The following is a 19730-nucleotide window of genomic DNA, read 5'->3' as shown; positions in this document are numbered from 1 at the left end:
CGCATCTTTGTGGCCCGAACCTGGATAAAAATCCCCTGTGTTCTAACGGCTCGACCTACTCTTCGTGCAGCCAATCCCCCACCGAACGTAGAAGGGATTCTTGTGACCCCATAGGTGTTTGGTTTCCTCAACAAATTCGAAGCATACCAATGCATCATATGAATTTGATCCCATAAAAGTTTCCCTTTTTGAGTCAAGTGATAATCCCTAAAGTATTCACGTTGATCCAACATGTCTCCCATTGTCAATTTGAATGGGGTTTTCTCAGGACTAGTAGTTTTTAATATTTTTCACATAATGGGCATCGAGGGTTTTAGGAGGTTCCCCATCTCCATGAGTAGAGAGTAAAAATATATTTTTTGGTATTTCATGTCCATATCCATAACTAAAGATAGAGAACAACTTAGAACAGGAAATAAAAACTACTTAGTGATAAAGCAAACAAGCACACACGAGAATATTCACCCCACACTATTGCTCCCCGGCAATGGCGCCAGAAAAAGGTCTTGATAACCCAAAAGTATAGGGGATCCTTTGTAGCCTTTTTTGATAAATAAGAATGTCGAACCCAACGAGGAGCTCAAGGTAGAACAAAATATTCCCTCAAGTTCTATCGACCACCGATACAACTCTACGCACACTTAACAATTACTTTACCTAGAACAAGAATAAAACTAGAAGTACTTTGCGAGAATAAAACTACAAATAAATTGCAAGATAATAAAAGTAGATATCTTTTGTCACACAAGGATGTCATTAGTCATTTGTCACTAGGTGATCGGTAACTGGACCGGTGATCATTATTGCAATTTTCTATGAGGGAGAGGCATGAGCTAACGTAATTTCTTTACTTGGATCATATGCACTTACGATTGGAACTTTAGCAAGAATCCACAACTACCAAAGATCATTAAGGTAAACCCAACCATAGCATTAAGTATCAGGTCCTCTACACTCCCATACGCAAGAGCCCACTTACCCGGGTATGTGTTTTCTGTCACTGACGCCACCCACTATAAGCGGATTATGAACGTATTGCAACACCCTACAGCGGGGATCCCTCATGTTTGTGCGATGCGGAGGCCACCATAGGACATCACCAAAAAAAACATACAACTCGCACCAGTCATGATCATCTAGCAACCCATAGGACAAAATGGATCTACTCAAACATCATAAGATATCCATAGATCATTGGGAAATAATATATAACACTGAGCAGCATGTTTAAGTAGAGATTACAATGGGGAAAAGAGGTGTTACACTGCTGCATAGAGGGGGAGAGAGTTGGTGTTGACGTCAGCGAAGTTGTTGGTGTAGATCGCCGTCACGATGATTGCCCCGGCGGAGCTCTGGCGCCATCGGGAGAGAGGGGGAGAGATCCCCCTACTTCTTCTTCCTTGGCCTCCCCCCTAGATGGAAGGATAGTTCCCCCACTGGTCCATGGCCTCCATGGCGGCGGAGGGGCGGGAGCCCCTCCGAGATTGGATCTCCCTCTCTGTTCTCTTCTGTTTCACGTTCCTGTTCTGGCCGAAAACCGTTTCTTATATTCCCCGAGATCCGTAACTCTGATTGCTTTGAGATTTTAACACGATTTTTTCCGGATATAAGTTTCCTTGCGCCTGAAGTAAAGCTCCAACCGACTTATGAGGAGGGCACAAACCACCACCACGCACCTGGGCCCTGGAGCAAGCCCAAGTGTCTCGTGGTGGCTATGGGCCCCCATTTCAATTGATTCCACCTTCCAAAAATTACAAATATTCCAAAATAATTCTCCGTAAATCACGTTTGGACTTCATTTGATATGGATATTCTACGAAACAAAAAACATGCAACAAACAGGAACTGGCACTGGGCACTGGATCAATAGGTTAGTCCAATAAGTCATATAAATTATTGCCAAAAGTATGTAAATTTTGTATAATATTGGCATGAAACAATCAGAAATTATAGATACGATGGAGACATATCATGGCCCGTCTAGCTCAGGCTTCTATTTTACGGTCACCACATGACCAGTCCAGCTATTTGTTTCATAGTGAAAATGGCTAGCCTAGTTTATTTTCTCTGAAGAGTAGCCAATCCAGGCCAACCCAACCCAGGCCAACTTATTTTTTTCTGCCGTGCTGGGCTGCAAACCTTTTAAAATGGCTACAAATCTTAAAAGTAATATGAAATGGGCTATAAATATAAAAAAACACAACAAATTGGCAATTAGTTTCAAATTTCCGAAAAAACATATTTTTTAGATTTCTAATTTCATTGGGTTTTAACCTAATTTAAAACTATTTTGAAATTACTTTAAATCTAGCTCGACATTTTGGTATTAAAAATAGTTTGGACCCCACCGAAATATGCGAAATTTCATTTAAACTTTTAACCCTACTCCTGGCCAACAAAAAGAAAATGGACTGCAATAAATTGCATAAGAATTTGCAAATGAGCTGTAAATTATTAAAAAAAATAGCAAATGCGATGTATGTTGTCCACTACAGATTGGGAGGCTGGGTTCTGGGCCTATTAAGTTGACGTGTATGCAAGATTTTTTTACTTATTATATATTACTCAACAGATGGTTCTAGCAGAAGTTACTCTTGGATGTCAATCCAACGATCGTCGTGCTTCTTCAATCTCTGATGTTCTTGCTCCAGCCGCCAAATCCAGCGCCAGTGGGACCTCTAGATCCTGCCTGCTGTGGCCCGTTGTGCTACCGCACATCCCTCATCGCCCCTCCTACTCCAACCGCTGGCTAGGCCATCCCTCTACTCACCGACATCTCTCCACTACTGATGAGGACATCAATACTATAGTTACACCCATGATCCGTACAGCTACATGATGAACCACAAGTATAGGGGGTCAATCATAGTCCTTTCGATAAGTAAGAGTGTCAAACCCAACGAGGAGCAAAAGGAAATGACAAGTGGTTTTCATCAAGGTAATTTCTGCAAGCACTGACATAAATGGTAACAGGTGGTTTGATAGCAAGATAATTTGTAACAGACAAGTAATGGTAATGGTAAATAAAGTGTAGCAAGGTAGCTGTTGGTGCAATAAACCCTGGTGTGTGTTGCCCAGACTATACACACGGTAAAGAGCAAAGTTACAGCATCCAAGCCAAGGCCAAGCAGAAGATAGCTCTTTGAGTAATCAGAGGGTGGATCAAGAAGACCAAGACAAGCCAAATAAGCAAGATGTCACTAAGTAAAAACCTCCCTTGCCAGGCAGGAGAGCCTAGCAGGGTCGAGGTCACCCTGAGGACAAGTCTCAAGACTCCCCCTGCAAGCATGCTGGAACACCGAGGGCGGATTACCCCACCAAGACGTCACCGTTCCACCTCACAGTGACGCAAATCACTTATCGGTGTGGTTTCGAGCCCCCTGGTGATTAGGTGGCTATTATTTAGCACGTGAAAGCCATTTCTGAGGAAGTCACCTCCAAGCGACACCCGTCCAGAGGCCTGACATGCAAGCAGGCGAGAAGGTGGATAAATAGAATGGCAAGGCTTGCCGAGCTACCCCCACGACGTGACACTAAGTGGTGCGTTTAATGCACCTTGTCCTGTCTGTAGAGTTAGGTATGATAGCACTATGGCTATCACATCGCTGGATAATGATTGTTTTGCCATTGCGGTAACCCCTTGACCTATAAAAGGAGGACCGTGGCTACCTTAGAAAGGATCCAGACCCTTGTACACTAATATGCGCGTACCTGCTCTCGTCCCAAGGAGACCTTGCCGAGCTAAAGCGTTGCGTCTCCACCACGGTCCATTCATCAATCCACCAAAGTAGCAGTAGGGTTTTACGCCTCACGACGGCCCGAACCTGGGTAAAAAGTGCCTGTGTCATTGCTGTTGTGCTGCTCTACGCCCTCCGCTCTTTGTGCAACGCGCCCTTCCCCCTTGCCGAACGACAAAGGGGAAAATGGTCCCATAGGTGGCCATGTTGAACCATGACATCTTTGGCACGCCAGGTAGGGGGGAGCGCTTGTGCGAACCCAAGGGTGTAAGCTGCGTCTCATATTCATCATCATCTTCTCCATCAACAGCTCCATCATCCATGGTGCCCAAGAAAAGGTCCGGTGCTATAGCTCACCCGTCAACCTCAAATGCCCCCTCGCATGCAGCCACTGATGCTATGGGGGCTACAGAGACACACGAGGACGTGGACGCAACGGGGGACGTGGCTGGTGTAGGCGGCCCCATCACCGTTCCCCCTACGGCCAAAGCGGGAGTTGGAGGCATTGAAGGAGGACAACATCGACAGCATCTTAATGACCATGTTCGAAAATATGCGGGTGGGGAAAACATTCCATCTCTGCCTCTCCACCTCATTGAAGGACGCAACCATAGTGATGGTACTCGCTATGGTGAGAAACACAACCCTCCAGTTGCCCCCGCCACGGGTGCGCCTATAGGGCATGCTCCCTCCCCAGGGCAAGATGGCCAAGACGATGCGCTGAATGGGGTTGTCAATCCCCAAACACATCTGACTTGTCGCCATGCCATCCTGGTGACCAGCTCGCGTTGGCGAGAACATGGTGCCACCACTATCGGCACCATTAGAAGCCAGGCGACGTCGTGATCTGCATCGTCGCCTATGCCAAGCACCGCTTCGGAAGCCATGGCGCAGACCCAACTCCTGTTGAGATTTCTGCCAGCAGCAGATCAAATGGATGAGTGGAGAGCCACCATTCAGAGCCTAATTAGAATTGCTGAGGCGGGAGGATCACAGTGAGCAGGCCCGCCACGGCCTTCATAGGCGGTGACAACGGCCTGAGTTGCTGGCCGTACCGAAGGGGCCACCGTACGATGCAGTCCCCTCTGCGGCAGCCAGCGCAAGGGTTGCGGCCGGAGCCACGCGATCAAGAACCTGATGACGTGTCGATGGCTTCGTCTGATCCTCGATCCTGTGGAGACTAGTGGCAGGCCCTGGAAGATAGGTGGAGGGAAGACTCATGCATCACCATAGAGAGACATTGTGAAACCCGCCGCTAGTCTGACAGACGCGATGGCCCTAAAGTCGACGAGCCCGTGCTCGGTGGAGAGGGATACTTACCTTTCAAGGTTGGGTGCCTCGCCTTCACTTGAGAGCTATGGCAAGTCCGTTGGCCATCTGCCCGTGTGTTCAAGCCAGAGATACTAGAAAAATACAATGGAAGAATGAACCCGGCAGAGTTCTTGAGCATCGACAACATTGCCATTCAAGATGCTGGAGGAAGAGATGAAAATGTATTCGCCAAATACTTCCCTTTAGCACTCAAGCCAAACATGAGGTCATGGCTGATCCACTTGCCGGAAAACTCCATCTCAACCTGGGCTGACCTATGCCATGAGTTTTTTGGTGCCTTCAGGGGCGGCCATCAAGAACCAGGGCAGCCCAGCGATCTGCAGCTCCTTCCACAAAAGGAAGGGGAGAGTTTGCGGAAGTACATGAGAGGTTCAGCCGGGTGCATAGAAATATTCTGGATATCCACCCGGCAGTTGTGATTGCTGCGTTCCAGTCCAACATGTGCAATCGCAAGATATGTTCCAAGATGAACGCCCGGTTGCCCAGGACTGTGAATGAGCTTTACCACTTGGTAGATAAGTGTGCCCGTACAGAGGAGGGAGGCGGCTCCCTGAAGAAGAGGATGGCATCGAACTCGACTCAAAAGACGATGACGATACTACTACCCAGAAGAAGAAGAACAAGAAACAGAACAAGAAGTGCTAGGAGAAAATAGTTCTGGTTGTCGAGGGATCTGGCATTCCTAGTACTGGCAAGAAGGTCAAGACCGAAGCCCCCGGCAAGGAAGTTGCTGCCTGCACTGACTTTCGGGAAGTTGCGGCGGCCGAGAAGGCTAGGAAGACTGATGGGCCGTGTTGCAAGATCCATCGGACCAAGGGCCATGATCTCCAAGAGTGTCATCAAGTTGAGCAACTCGTCAATAAGCAGAAGGTTGAGTACGAGAAGCGTGACAAAGAGAGAGACCAAGATGGCGTTGGTGGGAAGGGCCGAGGTGGCAGAGGAGGTCACACCGGAAAGGTCCCTCGGCATCAAGGGAAACCTGCCAGAGGCCATGAGAAGAAGGAATGCGATGAGGAGAGCGACGAAGAGGAAACAAGTGAGTAGGAGTTCCAGAAGGCCACTGATACCCTATGCATTGACGGGGGTGCGTCTTTGCACTCCTCTCACCGCCAACTTAAATGGTCGGTGCGTGAGGTCAATATTGTGGAGCCAGCGGCAGATTCTCGGAAACCACTCAAGTGATCCTGCATGCCCAGCATCTTTGATGAAGAGGATCACCCTGAGCGCACCACCGCGGTAGGGTGCTTGCCGTTGTTGGTTTCACCAACAATCCGCAACCTCATGGTCACAAAAGATGTTGGTTGACGGCGGAGCCGGGTTGAATCTGATTTCTCCCAACGTCATCAGCAAGTTAAAGATCAGAGAAGAGGAGCTCAAGGTTACTGGTACATTTGAAGGAATCAACCCTAGCAGGAGCCATCCGAAGGGGAAGATCACACTGCCAGTGATGTTTGGAGGTGAATTGAACTACCGGACTGAGAAGATTGTGTTCGATGTGGTTGAGCTTACATTATCGTACAATGGCATACTTGGAACACCAGCCCTGGCAAAGTTCATGGCGGCATCCCACTATGCCTACAACACCCTGAAGATGCCAGGACCAATGGGCGTTATTTCTATCCCATAAGACAAGAAAGACACAATTATATGTGTGGACAAGATGTACCGGGACGCGGTCGCTGCCGAGGCCGCGGAAGCCACAGTCCCCGCCAAGGAAAATAAGCAACGGAGAAAGAATGGCAAGGATACCGGCAAGGAATCCGGGAAACACGCCTCTCCAGAGTGCACTGCACCTGTCGATGACTTGCCGGAGAGTTCCCCCAGCAAAAGATCCAAGGTTGCTGCACTTTCTATGAAGAAGGTCCCGATAGGGATGGTTAGCACTCATGCTACATTTACTATCAGCTCCACTGAGGGAGTCAAGGATTAGGGGGTGTCCAGATGGCCGAACTATGACCTTTGGCCGGACTCCCGGACTATGAAGATACAAGATTAAAGACTTCGTCCCGTGTCCGGATGGGACTTTCCTTGGCGTGGAAGGCAAGCTTGGCGATACGATATGAAGATCTCCTCCCATTGTAACCGACTCTGTGTAACCCTAGCCCTCTCCGTTGTCTATATAAACCGGAGAGTTTTAGTCCGTAGGACGAAAAAACAATCATACCATAGGCTAGATTCTAGGGTTTAGCCACTCCGATCTCGTGGTAGATCTACTCTTGTACTACCCATATCATCAATATTAATCAAGCAGGAGTAGGGTTTTACCTCCATCGTGAGGGCCCGAACCTGGGTAAAAACATCGTGTCCCTTGTCTCCTGTTACCATCCGCCTAGACGCACAGTTCGGGACCCCCTACCCGAGATCCGCCGGTTTTGACACCGACATTGGTGCTTTCATTGAGAGTTCCTCTGTGTCGTCACCTTTAGGCCCGATGGCTTCTTCGCTCGACAATCGCGATACGGTCCGGGATGAGACTTTTCTCCCCGGACAGATCTTCGTATTTGGCGGCTTCGCACTGCGGGACGACCCGTTCGGCCATCTGGAGCAGATCGAAAGCTACGCCCCTGGCCGTCAGGTCAGGTTTGAAAGCTTAAACTACACGGCCGACACCCGCGGAGACTTGATCTTCGACGGATTCGAGCCACGACCGGGAGCGCCGCACTGTCTCGATAGGCATGATCTAGCTCTGCCGCCGGACAGCGACCAGAGCGCCGCTCTGGTGTTCACTCCGACCATTAGTTCGGAGCCGACTGCGCTAGCCAGGGACGGATGGTTGGACGCCGCCCCAGGAGCCGCAATCTCTGCGGCTATAGAGCCGAATACCAGCCAAGTCCTTTGCAAGGCCGGTAACTCCAAGGTGTCGGGCTCCATTCCGGACTCTGAATATTCTGCACCTCTTTCGATCGAACCCGATCGGGCTCCTATCATGGAGTTCACTGCCGCGGAAGTCTTTCAGCACTCGCCCATTGGCGATATCCTAAATTCGCTAAAGTCCCTCTCTTTGTCGAAAGAACCCCGACCGGACTACGGTCGGGGTGGTTGGGATGCGGACGACGAAGTTCGAAACCCACCCACCACCCACTTGATAGCCACTGTCAAAGATATAACCGACATGCTCGATCTCGACTCCGAAGATATCGACGGTAGGGTTAAAGGAGACGATCAAGAACCAGAACCTATAGGGCTCCGGAAAACCACCTCATCTTACGATGTATGCATGGTGGACACATACAACAGAAACGACAACAAGGACCAAAAGGATGCGGCCAGGGATCGCTCCCCCGAAAAACAATCAAAGCGGCGGCGTAAGCGCAAGGCCAAGCCCCAACTCGACAAAGACCCATCCATAGAGCAGGGTGACTCAAAGGACAATGAACATGTCGTCGAGCATCCGTCCAAGCAGGGTGGACAATCCGAACAACCAATCCCCGAGAAAGATAATGGCCCGGACGACCTCACACCAGACAAATTGCTGGAACATCAGAACCTCCACTAAAGGCTCGTCGCCACTGCACGTAGCCTGAGAAAGCAGAAGCGGAGGCTCAAGACAGCGGAAGATGCACTCAGGATCAGATGGGGCAAAGTACTCAATACCGCACATAAGTACGGCAGTAGTCGCCACACAAAGAGCTATCCGAAGCGGAAGCTACTACCGGAATTTGACGAAGAGGCCATAAAGCCCACACAGTCAAAAAATAAGGAATCCACAAGGTCGGATAGACGACCCTACGATCAATCTTACGCATCAAAGGACGCCGCACTCAATATGGCGCACGATCCGTCCAAGAATTCGCATCAGAAAATTGGCCCAACCAGATCCATCTATAGGCCAAGAAAGCAAGCTCCAATGAGTAATGCAACGCAAAAAATACCCGAGCATCGCGGCACACCTAAATAGAGGGGCTCCACACACCCCCTATGTTTTACCGATGAGGTGTTGGATCATGAATTCCCAGCCGGATTCAAGCCAGTAAACATAGAAGCATACGACGGAACAATAGACCCTGGAGTCTGGATCGAGGACTACATCCTCCACATACACATGGCCAGAGGAGACGACCTCCACGCCATAAAATACTTACCCCTTAAGCTCAAAGGGCCAGCCCGGCATTGGCTTAAAAGCCTTCCCGAAAACACCATGGGAAGTTGGGTAGTGCTCGAGGATGCTTTCCGGGCAAATTTTCAAGGGACCTATGTCCGCCCCCCGGATGCAGATGATCTGAGTCATATAACTCAGCAGCCCAGAGAGTCAGCCCAGAAGCTCTGGAACAGATTCCTTATCAAAAAGAATCAGATAGTCGACTGTCCGGACGCAGAGGCCCTAGCAGCTTTCAAACATAGCGTCCGAGACGAATGGCTCGCCAGACACCTCGGCCAAGAAAAGCCGCGAACAATGGCCGCGTTAACAAGCCTCGTGACCCGCTTCTGTGCAGGAGAGGATAGCTGGTTGGCAAGAAGCAGCACCAGCGACCCGAATACGTCCGAACCTAGAGATGGGAACGGGAAGCCGCGCTGTAACAAAGAACCGCGCCGGATAAAGGACAACAGCCCGATGAGCACGACAGTAAACGCCGGATTCAAAAGCTCTCGGCAAAATCAGAAAAAGCTGCCCCCACAGACGATAGGGACGAGCTATCCAACCTCAACAAAATTTTGGACAAAATATGTCAAATCCACAGCACTCTGGGGAGACCTGCAAACCATACCCACAGAGATTGTTGGGTCTTTAAGCAGTCCGGCAAGCTCAACGCCGAACACAAGGGGCTCAACACACCAAGCGAAGAGGACGATGCACCCCACGAGCAGATCACCGGAGAACAAAAGAAGTTCCCACAAAAAGTCAAGACAGTAAATCTACTTCATGTGACAAAAGGGAAGAATAGAACGGCACCTACAACGACACGCGCCGTACAGCCAGCCCCGGAGGAGCAACCCCACTGGTTGTTACAACCAATCACCTTCGATCATCAGGATTACTCTAGAGGAGACCAGAACGTAGGCTGGTTTGCCTTGGTCCTAAATCCAATCATTAACGGACTCCAATTTACTAACGTCCTTATGGACGGCGGCAGCGACTTGAACCTGTTGTATCAGGACTCAGTCCGCGAACTCGGGGTACACCCAGTCGCAATCCACCTAGATAACACTTCCTTTCAAGGAGTAACGCCAGGTTCAGATACCCAAGTATGGGTTCCCTTACGTTAGAAGTCACGATCGGATCACCCGACAACTTCCGAAGCGAAAAGCTAACATTCCACATCGCCCCATTCGTAAGTCGCTATCAAGTGCTACTGGGACGTGAAGCTTTCGCCCGCTTTAACGCAATACCGCACTACGCATCCCTTACACTTAAAATGCCCGGTCCAAAGGGTATCATCTCATTACAAGGGAACATAAATTAACCCCCAAAGTACGGGCAAGGGTGCGGTTGCCTAGGCAGCCGCCCACAAATCCAGCCTTACTATCCTGGACACGCCTCGACGAGTCCGGCATCAACATGCTTAAATTACGGCATACCTTAATGCAAGGGGCTCCATGTGCTCACGCCCGGAGACAATACGACCCAACTCTTGCTCCAACTATATTTTGTTTATTTTGATATAGATTTCCCACACACTTTTTTTTCTCTTTCACTAAGTTCCTCTCTTTCGCAGACGAACATCGTGCTACGCCCGTCCAGGATACGGCACGACGGAGACACAGGCGCATACGTGCAGCAGGGACCCGTTCCAAGGATTCTCTTCAGATTAAGACCCTGCGTAAACCTTTTTTACTGTCTCTTGTTGATAACATCCCCCGGTTTTCTCTATAGCCGAGGAGGAGGCTGGCGTCTTGGCATGTGGCCACGTCAGAATTTTTTTGCACGTACCTAGACACTAGGGGCTTTTTTACCAAGGGATCTATTTCGGCCCGTCTGCATAAAGACCGAACACCTTAGGGAGTGTTCGGCGTCGCGAGTTTGGCCCTATATGCACCAGCTCCGAATCATGTCTTTGGTCAAATGTTGGGTTTGCCCGGCTCCTGTGGTTTGCTGCCTTACGTTCCGTTATATCGGCTAACGCGGCACCCGGAGAACTACTGCGACTGTGTCCCGGTTCGGCCGGGGTGAGCGCCTCAGTAGAGAAAGCCGAAAACTGACTGTCATGATATAGCGAGGGACTGGTCAACCACTCGATGACTTTCGGAATCTTTAGGATTCCCCCGCATTAACGAAGGGCCGCTTCCCGGTCAGGCACACTCGCACCCCGAATTCGGGCGAGCGCGGTGCCCCTAGGGGCTATTCAGTAGTCCCACTATCAAACTCCTATGGCTAAGTGAAAGTGATAAAGCATTATAGTCTGGTTGCCTAGTTCACCGCGCTACCACCTCCTTTATAGGACCAAGACATTGGATTAAGTGTGAACAGACGCCTTTTTGCGAACACCCTCGCATTCTACGCGTGGGGGCTGAAGCCAGACTGCCATCTTTCAGTTTACATACAAATATATACATTAAACGGCCGCACAGGAGGTATCATGATTCTTGCAAGCACAAGTATAAAAATGCTTTTTTCATACAAACATAATTCTTCTTACAAATAGTATAAGCTATTCGAACACAGCATCCTTCGAGCACTGCGACTCTATTATACGAGCGCCAGGAAGAACTTCCTCAAAATAGTGCTTGGCAGGTACTCGGCTTTCGTCCGAATCTTGGGACGCAACAATACTGGCCTTCATATCTGCCCAGTATGTCTTGACACGGGCAAGAGCCATCTGTGCGCCCTCTATGCACGCCGACCTCTTCATTGCATCAGCATGCAGCACCGAACCAAGAAAACTGCTGCACCAAGCAAAAATAGCTCTTCGGCTCCGGCTTCTCCTGCCACAAACGACTCGCAACAAATTTCATGGCGAGTCCGGATAATCTGTTCAGCTCCGCCCAGGCGGCTAAACGGTCGGAGACTGACAGTGGGCGCTCTGGATTGTGGTACTGCGACCAAAAAAGCTCTTCCAATTTATGGTCACCTTGGCTGCGGAAGTGTTCGGTCGCGTCCGCCGCACTTGCAGCCAAATCCAGATAAGGGTTGTCCGAACTCCACTGCCGGCCTAATGGGGCATACTTAGGGTCTCTGAACTTCATCCGCAGCATATAAGGCTTTCCAGCCATGATATCTCCGGCCTAACGCAACTCCTCCTTCATCGCTCTCATGGCAGAGCGAATATCCTTGGCTTCGGCCGTGATCTTTTCAAGATCTTTCTGAGCCGCCCTACCTTCTTGCTCAAGGAATCTACAACGGTCGGTAGCATCCCTCAATTCTATGGCCATCCGGCCATTTCCTTCTTGCTCTGACAATGAGCAGCCTATTCGGCTTTTAGCTCTTCAGCCGCTTTAACGACAACCACATCAATTTTCCTTGCTTGCTCCTTGGCTCGGGCAAGTTCCGCCCGAAGGTTCTCCACGGCAGCAGCACCATCTACATCAAGTATATATATATAAGGCCCGAGCATCAAGCTCCTATTACTGGGTGTCTGTTGAACATACCTTGAGCCTCATCTAGCCGCTTATTTACAAGCGCGATGTCGGCATCGGCCACGTCAAGTTGCCGCTTTAGTTCGGCAGATTCACCAGTCCGGCTAGCCACCGAGCGCCTCGCCACCTTCATGGAATAAGCGACATATTATACCTGGGACTATGATCCTCTGTGCGCCGTCGTTCATGACGACACACAGAGTCTCAAGGGCTACCATTCATACAGGGCGCATTTAATATGCGGCTCTACCAAAAGGTACACCTTTTTACATACCTCAAAGCCTGTAAGTAAACTCCTGGCAGCTTCGTACAATCCGCTTTCTGCGGATGAAATCCTTCCAATCACCGTATCCATCAACATACGGTGTTCTTCTGAGATGGTTGCCCTACCAAGCAGATCCTTCAGCACCTCCGCCGACGCGCAAGAGGGTGCCGGACTAGTCTGACGACCTTTCCCAGGGTCCGGACTTGAAAAAGCCCTCCGGGACGATACCTCAGGGTCGCCAGCCTCATAGGACGGGGGAACAAGGGGAGGCGTTTCGCTCTCTATCATCTCTGGACGAAGATCCCCTGAAGATGAGCTCTGCTGAGAAGGGTTGAGATCTGAACTGCAAGATAATGCTTTGGTTATTTTCCTCAGGAATAAAACATGAATGTGATTCATTATGGAACCCCTCCCCTCACTTACGCCTCGCGGGAGAGCGGGTCCCCTTTAGGGGGCGATTCGGCTGAAGCGTCCACCGGTGCCGAACCCTCTGACGAAGATTTCTTTCCCCGTTTTGAGGCTATCACCTCCGGGTCTTCAGAGGCAATCCTTTTCTTTCCCTGGTTGGGAGAATTTTCGATTCTTCCCTTCCTGACGGCCTCCTTCGTGGAGGTGGTAGCTCCTTGGTCCCCCCTTCGCCTTCTGCCAATGGCGCGGCCTCCAGCATCCTGGTTAGTATGGGATCCGGCACAGTCTCGGGCAGGGGGGCTAGACACCGAATAAGCTTCACCTTTGCTATCCACTCCTGTTCAAAGGGCAACTCTGTTAAAGGGTAGATTTAATAAAAATATGGATTGTGTGTTCAAATACGAGGCTACTTACTTTATCATCCGGGCGGTTGTAGCTTAGACCTGTGTTCTCGGACAAATCCGGACACCTTGCTTGTGATCCGAAGAACAATTTGTACATCTCCATGGGTGTCATTCCCATGAAATGTTGTAGGACTCGTGGTCCCTCCGGATTGAACTCCCACAGGCAGAGAGGTCGACGTTTGCAGGGCAGTGTGCGGCGAATCACCATGACTTGCACCACTACTGTCAGATTGATATCTCTTTCTAGAAGATCTCGAATACGGCCCTGCAACAGGGGCACGTCTTTTGGCGGCCCCCAGATATGTCCTTCATTAACCCATGACGCCAGCCATGGTGGGGGACCCGAGCGAAAAGTAGGCGGTGCCACCCATGTGGTGCCCCTAGGGGCTGTGATGTAAAACCAGTCCCGTTGCCATAAAGCCGAGCTCCTCTTGAAAAGAGCCTTCGGGCCATGGAGCGTCGTCCATCTTAGTTATTATAGCTCCTCCGCACTCAGCGTGCTGCCCCTCGATCATTTTCGGTTCCACATTGAAAGTTCTTAGCCACAATCCAAAGTGAGGGTTGATATGGAGGAAGGGCTCGCACACGATAATGAATGATGAGATCTGGAGGATGGACTGCGGAGCTAGGTCATGGAACTCCAGCCCGTAGTAAAACATAAGCCCCCTCACAAAGGGATCGATCGGGAAGCCTAGTCCCCGAAGGAAGTGGGATGCAAATACCACGCTTTCACCAGGCTGGGGAGTGGGAACAGCTTGCCCTTTAGTGGGCAGTCTATGCGAGCTTTCGCCGGTTAGATACCTGGCTTCTCTTAGCTTTTGCACATCTTCTTCCGTAATGGAGGAAGGCATCCACCGGCCTTGAGGGTCGGAGCCGGACATCTTCGAAGATCCGAAGCGCCTAAAACTAGAGCTTTGGGTGTTGGAACTCGAAGCGGGGGGCAGATTTGATTGGTTTAAGAACAAGGGAGTCGGGCCTCGGTTCCTTTATAAAGGAGGTGAATACCAAGAGCCCTCCCCGCGACCGTTTGAGAATTGCTTTTAATTAGGGAGTCATACCTAAGTAACGGTTGGGTTACCCACGCCCGTATTGATGAGAATCTCGGAATAAGGGACACGATCTCTGCTTTCACAAGACGTGCCAAGAAACCCGCCTCGCTAAACGCGCAAAGGTGGAACGGTAAAATGAATAAAATCCTGGGCGTGGCATGATGTCACGCCGCAGAATACGTCAGCAGATTCGATTGATGCAAATATTATTCTCTCTACGAAGGAATGTGGGACTTACTTTGCAGAGCCGGACACTACCCTGGTGTTCAACATCTTCTATGAAATATTCGGAGGAGGAACCCGCCTTGCAATGCCGAAGACAACTTGCGCGCCGGCCTCGTCGTCATTGAAGCCTGGTTCAGGGGCTACTGAGGGAGTCCTGGATTAGGGGGTGTCCGGATGGCCGGACTATGACCTTTGGCCGGACTCCCGGACTATGAAGATACAAGATTAAAGACTCCGTCCCGTGTCCGGATGGGACTTTCCTTGGCATGGAAGGCAAGCTTGGCGATACGATATGAAGATCTCCTCCCATTGTAACCGATTCTGTGTAACCCTAGCCCTCTCCGGTGTCTATATAAACCGGAGAGTTTTAGTCTGTTGGACAAAAAAACAATCATACCATAGGCTAGATTCTAGGGTTTAGCCACTCCGATCTCGTGGTAGATCTACTCTTGTACTACCCATATCATCAATATTAATAAAGCATGAGTAGGGTTTTACCTCCATCGAGAGGGCCCGAACCTGGGTAAAAACATCGTGTCCCTTGTCTCCTGTTACCATCCGCCTAGACGCACAGTTCGGGACCCCCTACCCGAGATCCGCTGGTTTTGACACCGACATCCACCTTTGATGACAAATAGGAAAGCACACTCGTTGCCTTCCTGTGGGCGAATGTCGATGTGTTTTCTTGGAAACCATCTGACACCCCGGTGTTCTCAGGGATGTAATCGAGCACCACCTTACTGTGTGCCCTCATGCCCGACCCGTCAAGCAGATGGTCCGACAACAAGCCTTGGAGCAGCAGCAGTTCATTGCCGACAAGATCAAGAGACTTGAAGCTGCTGGTTTGGTCAGAGGAGTATTGCATACAACTTGGTCGGCAAATCCAGTGGTGGTGTGCAAGGCGAATGGGAAGTGGAGGCTTTGCATAGATTTCACATATCTGAATAAAGCCTGCCCGAAGGACCCATTCCCCTTGCCGCGCATCGATCCGATTGTGGATTCCACCTCTGGATGTGACCTGCTTTCCTTCTTGGATGCCTACTCTGGATACCACCATATTTTCATGTCCAAGTAAGATGAAGAGAAGACCGTGTTCACAACCCCATGTGGCGCATACTGCTTTGTACGGATGCCCTTCGGGTTAAAGAGCGTTGGATCCACTTTTGCAAGAGTAGTGCAAATTGGTTTTGAGTCCCAGCTGCACAGGAATATCGAACCTTACATGGATGACATAGTGGTTAAAACCAAGGAGAAGTCAATTCTCATTCAGGATTTGGAAGAGACCTTTGCAATCTTCGCAAGATCAACTTGAAGCTAAACCTAGAGAAGTGTGTTTTTGACATTCCTTCCGGCAAGCTACTTGGCTTTTTCATATCTCACCGGGGGATAGAAGCCAACCCTGACAAGATCAAGGCGATCGAGCAGATTCAAGCACCCAAGACAGTTAAGGATCTGAGACGGCTGACTGGATGTGTTCCCGCGCTAAGAAGGTTCATTTCTAAGTCTACCGAGCGCGCTTTGCCGTTCTTCAAAATCTTGAAGAAGGCAGGCCCATGAAGTTGACCCCGAAGGCGGATGATGTGCTCCAGGATTTGAAGATCTATCTTTCCTCTGTTCCTACCTTAGTCGTTCCTAAACCACAAGAGTCATTGCTACTGTACCTAGCGGCAACCAATCAAGTGGTTAGTGCAGCGCTGGTGGCATAGCGGGAGGTAGATGAAGGAGCACCCGCGACTACCATCCCCTTTGGAGAGGAAAGTGAACTTGTCCCGGCAGGATCAGGTGCAGATCAGAACAAAGAGGAGTGGGGCAACGAAGACAATTCCAAGGTCATGGCAAGGAAGAAGGTGGTGCAGCGGCCAGTGTACTTTGTCAGCTCCCTGTTGCAGGGGGCTAGATCAAGGTATTCTGGCATGAAAAAGTTGATCTTTGGCATCATCATGGCCTCAAGGAAACTGCGCCACTACTTCCAAGCCCACGAGATCATGGTTGTCGCCCGCTTCCCCTTTTAACGCATATTGAGTAATCCTATGGCCACTGGCAGAATAGTGGAATGGGCTTTGGAATTATCAAGCTTTGGTTTGAAGTTTGAGAGCACGTCAATTATTCAGAGCAGAGCACTGTTGGAGTTTATTGCAAAATGGACACCTACCCCTGAAGATGAAGCACTGGAGATAGTTATCCCTGACAAGGAAGCGCCCCAAGAATGGATCATGTACATTGATGGTGCCTTCTCCCTACAAGGTGCATGTGCTGGCGTGCTTCTCATCGCACCCACTGGGGAGGACATCAAGTATGTGGTTCAAACGCATTTCCCTCGGGAGAGGGCCAACAACAACACTACAGAATAAGAAGGGCTCCTTGATAGGCCGAGGAACGCAATAGTGTTGGGAATCAAGAAGTTGATCATTCGTGGAGACTCACAACTTGTGGTGAGGCAGATGAACAAGGATTATCAAAGCCCATTGATGGAGGCATACGTGGAGGAAGTGAGAAAGTTGGAGGAGCACTTTAATAGATTGCAAACAAAGCACGTGCCACGTGCGGAAAACAGCATTGTTGATCATCTGTCAAAGTGCGTCGCGCAAAAGCTTCTTGTGGAACCAGAGACTTTTGTTCTCCATCTAACTCAGCCCTCCGTATCCCTAACAACAATGGACAGGAAGAGGAGGAAGCTAGACTCCAGTAAGCCTCTCCCAGCAGAGCTTCCCGGAGCCCACGACAGAAAGCTTGGTGGGAACAACTCCACCTTGCTCGGTGAGCAGCACCCTCCCGCCGAACTACCTGTCTTGGCAGTTGAGGCATGTGCTCCCGTGAACGAGGAGGAGCCACTGATCCTTGTTGTCAAGCCTAAGGCTCCAACTTGGGCACGGCACATAATCCATGACCTCCAAATTGGAGAACTTCCCGAAGAGCAAGAAGAAGCTGAAAGAGTAGCCCAAAGGGCCAGCATGTATCAGTTTGTCGACGACATGCTATACAGAAGAAGGCCCAATGGCGTGAAATTGAAATGCATTTGCCGGGAGGAAGGAATTGTTTGCAGATATACGCAAAGGTGTGTGTGGATCCCATATTGAGCTAGTCACCAGATGTGAAGCCTGCCAGTTCCACTCCAAGAATATCCATCAGCCTGCTCAAACTCTCCAGACGTTCCCTTTGTCATGGCTCTTTTCGGTCTGGGTGCTCAACATCTTGGGCCCCTTCCCCCGTGCTACCAGGGCTTTGAATTCTTATACATTGCAATCGACAAGTTTACAAAGTGGCCGGAAGTGGAGCCCGTGAGGAAGGTGACCGCATAGTCAGCTATCAAGTTCTTGAAAGGATTGGTGTGCCGCTTCGGAGTACCCACCAGAGTCATCACTGACAATGGCACCCAATTCACAAGTCGCGCCTTCATGCAATACATTCATGTCGGCGTTCTGGGAACGGGGGTCCCCAGACTTGCCTGCCCGCGGCCTGCGGTGTGGCTCGAGTGGTGGCCCAGTACGGCCCATCTTCATTAGCGCAAGACTCAAGACCCTCACGAGGGGCCAAGCCTTGCGGGGCAGACGACACACGACTTCCTCAAGAACGGCCTCGCCAAGCAGGCTCGCAAGGAGGCGGAGAGATCAAGGCAGGGTACCTCGCGAGGTGCTCATGACGCAAGCCATGACGATCGAGACCAGGCGGGCACCAGGCGGACGCCGGCCTATGTAGTGTCCTTGTTTCCTCTTTGGTGCAAAGGGGGCAAGCACAGGCGTCGAGTACCGAGGCATCAGGCAAAGGTTGCCATTTCAGTGCAACGATACCAAGACCAGCAGAGCGGCAGGATGGAGGTCACCGTGGAGCCCAATACGGTGTCATCACCAGTGCCTTTGGCAGCCGAAGACCAACTTTAGTCAGGATAACTTGTACTAGATGTTCCCCTTCGAAATGGCCATTGTTGGCGCCCTTCCCGCTCAACATTTGGGAAGAGGACCAGGGCCTCTATAAATAGGACTAGCCACCACAGAGGGAGGGGGGAGATCATCAAATCATCATCAGATAGAGAGGCGATCGAAGTCACCCAAGCAGTTCATCGCACCAGCTCAAGAACACCTCTCGCGAGGCTGTTCATCCTTTGTACTGTTCATCATTAGCCCCTGAGGCAATCCACCACACCACACACTGGAGTAGGGTATTACACCACAATGGTAGCCCGAACTAGTATAAATGTTGGGTCCCTTGTGTTGGTCATCATTTTAGCTTAGATTCTCATAAGGCGATCGGACGTGGAGTGGTAGGGGGAAGATCTTCGTGCGCACCCCAGAGTTCGAACCTTAAGGGTCTGCCGGAACCCAACATCCAACATTTGGTGCGCCAGGTAGGGGTGCACCGGATCTATCCCTTCCAACGACCCGTTCTCCATCAGCACCGCGCTCCGCCCTCATGGCGGGCAACGCACCGCCTGCTCCGGCTGTCGAAGCCGGCGCAGGGACCAGGGGGCTCCGAGCCCTGGACCTCGCCTTGCGACAGGTGCAGTGGCCAAACAAGTTCAAGCCTTACATGCCGCCTGCTATGTCTTGAGCTTGCGTTGGTTTTCCTTGAAGAGGAAAGGGTGATGCAGCAATAGTAGCGTAAGTATTTCCCTCAGTTTTTGAGAACTAAGGTATCAATCCAGTAGGAGGCTCCTCAAAAGTCCCACGCACCTACACAAACAAACAAAGAACTCACAACCAATGCAATAAAGGGGTTGTCAATCCCTTCACGGCCACTTGCGAAAGTGAGATCTAATAAAGATAATATGATAAGATAAATATATTTTTTGTATTTTGTAATA

The sequence above is a fragment of the Triticum dicoccoides genome, chromosome 4B, assembly GCF_002162155.2.
Source record: "Triticum dicoccoides isolate Atlit2015 ecotype Zavitan chromosome 4B, WEW_v2.0, whole genome shotgun sequence".
In the NCBI taxonomy this organism is placed as follows: Eukaryota; Viridiplantae; Streptophyta; class Magnoliopsida; order Poales; family Poaceae; genus Triticum; species Triticum dicoccoides.
This window is presented reverse-complemented; position numbering follows the sequence as displayed.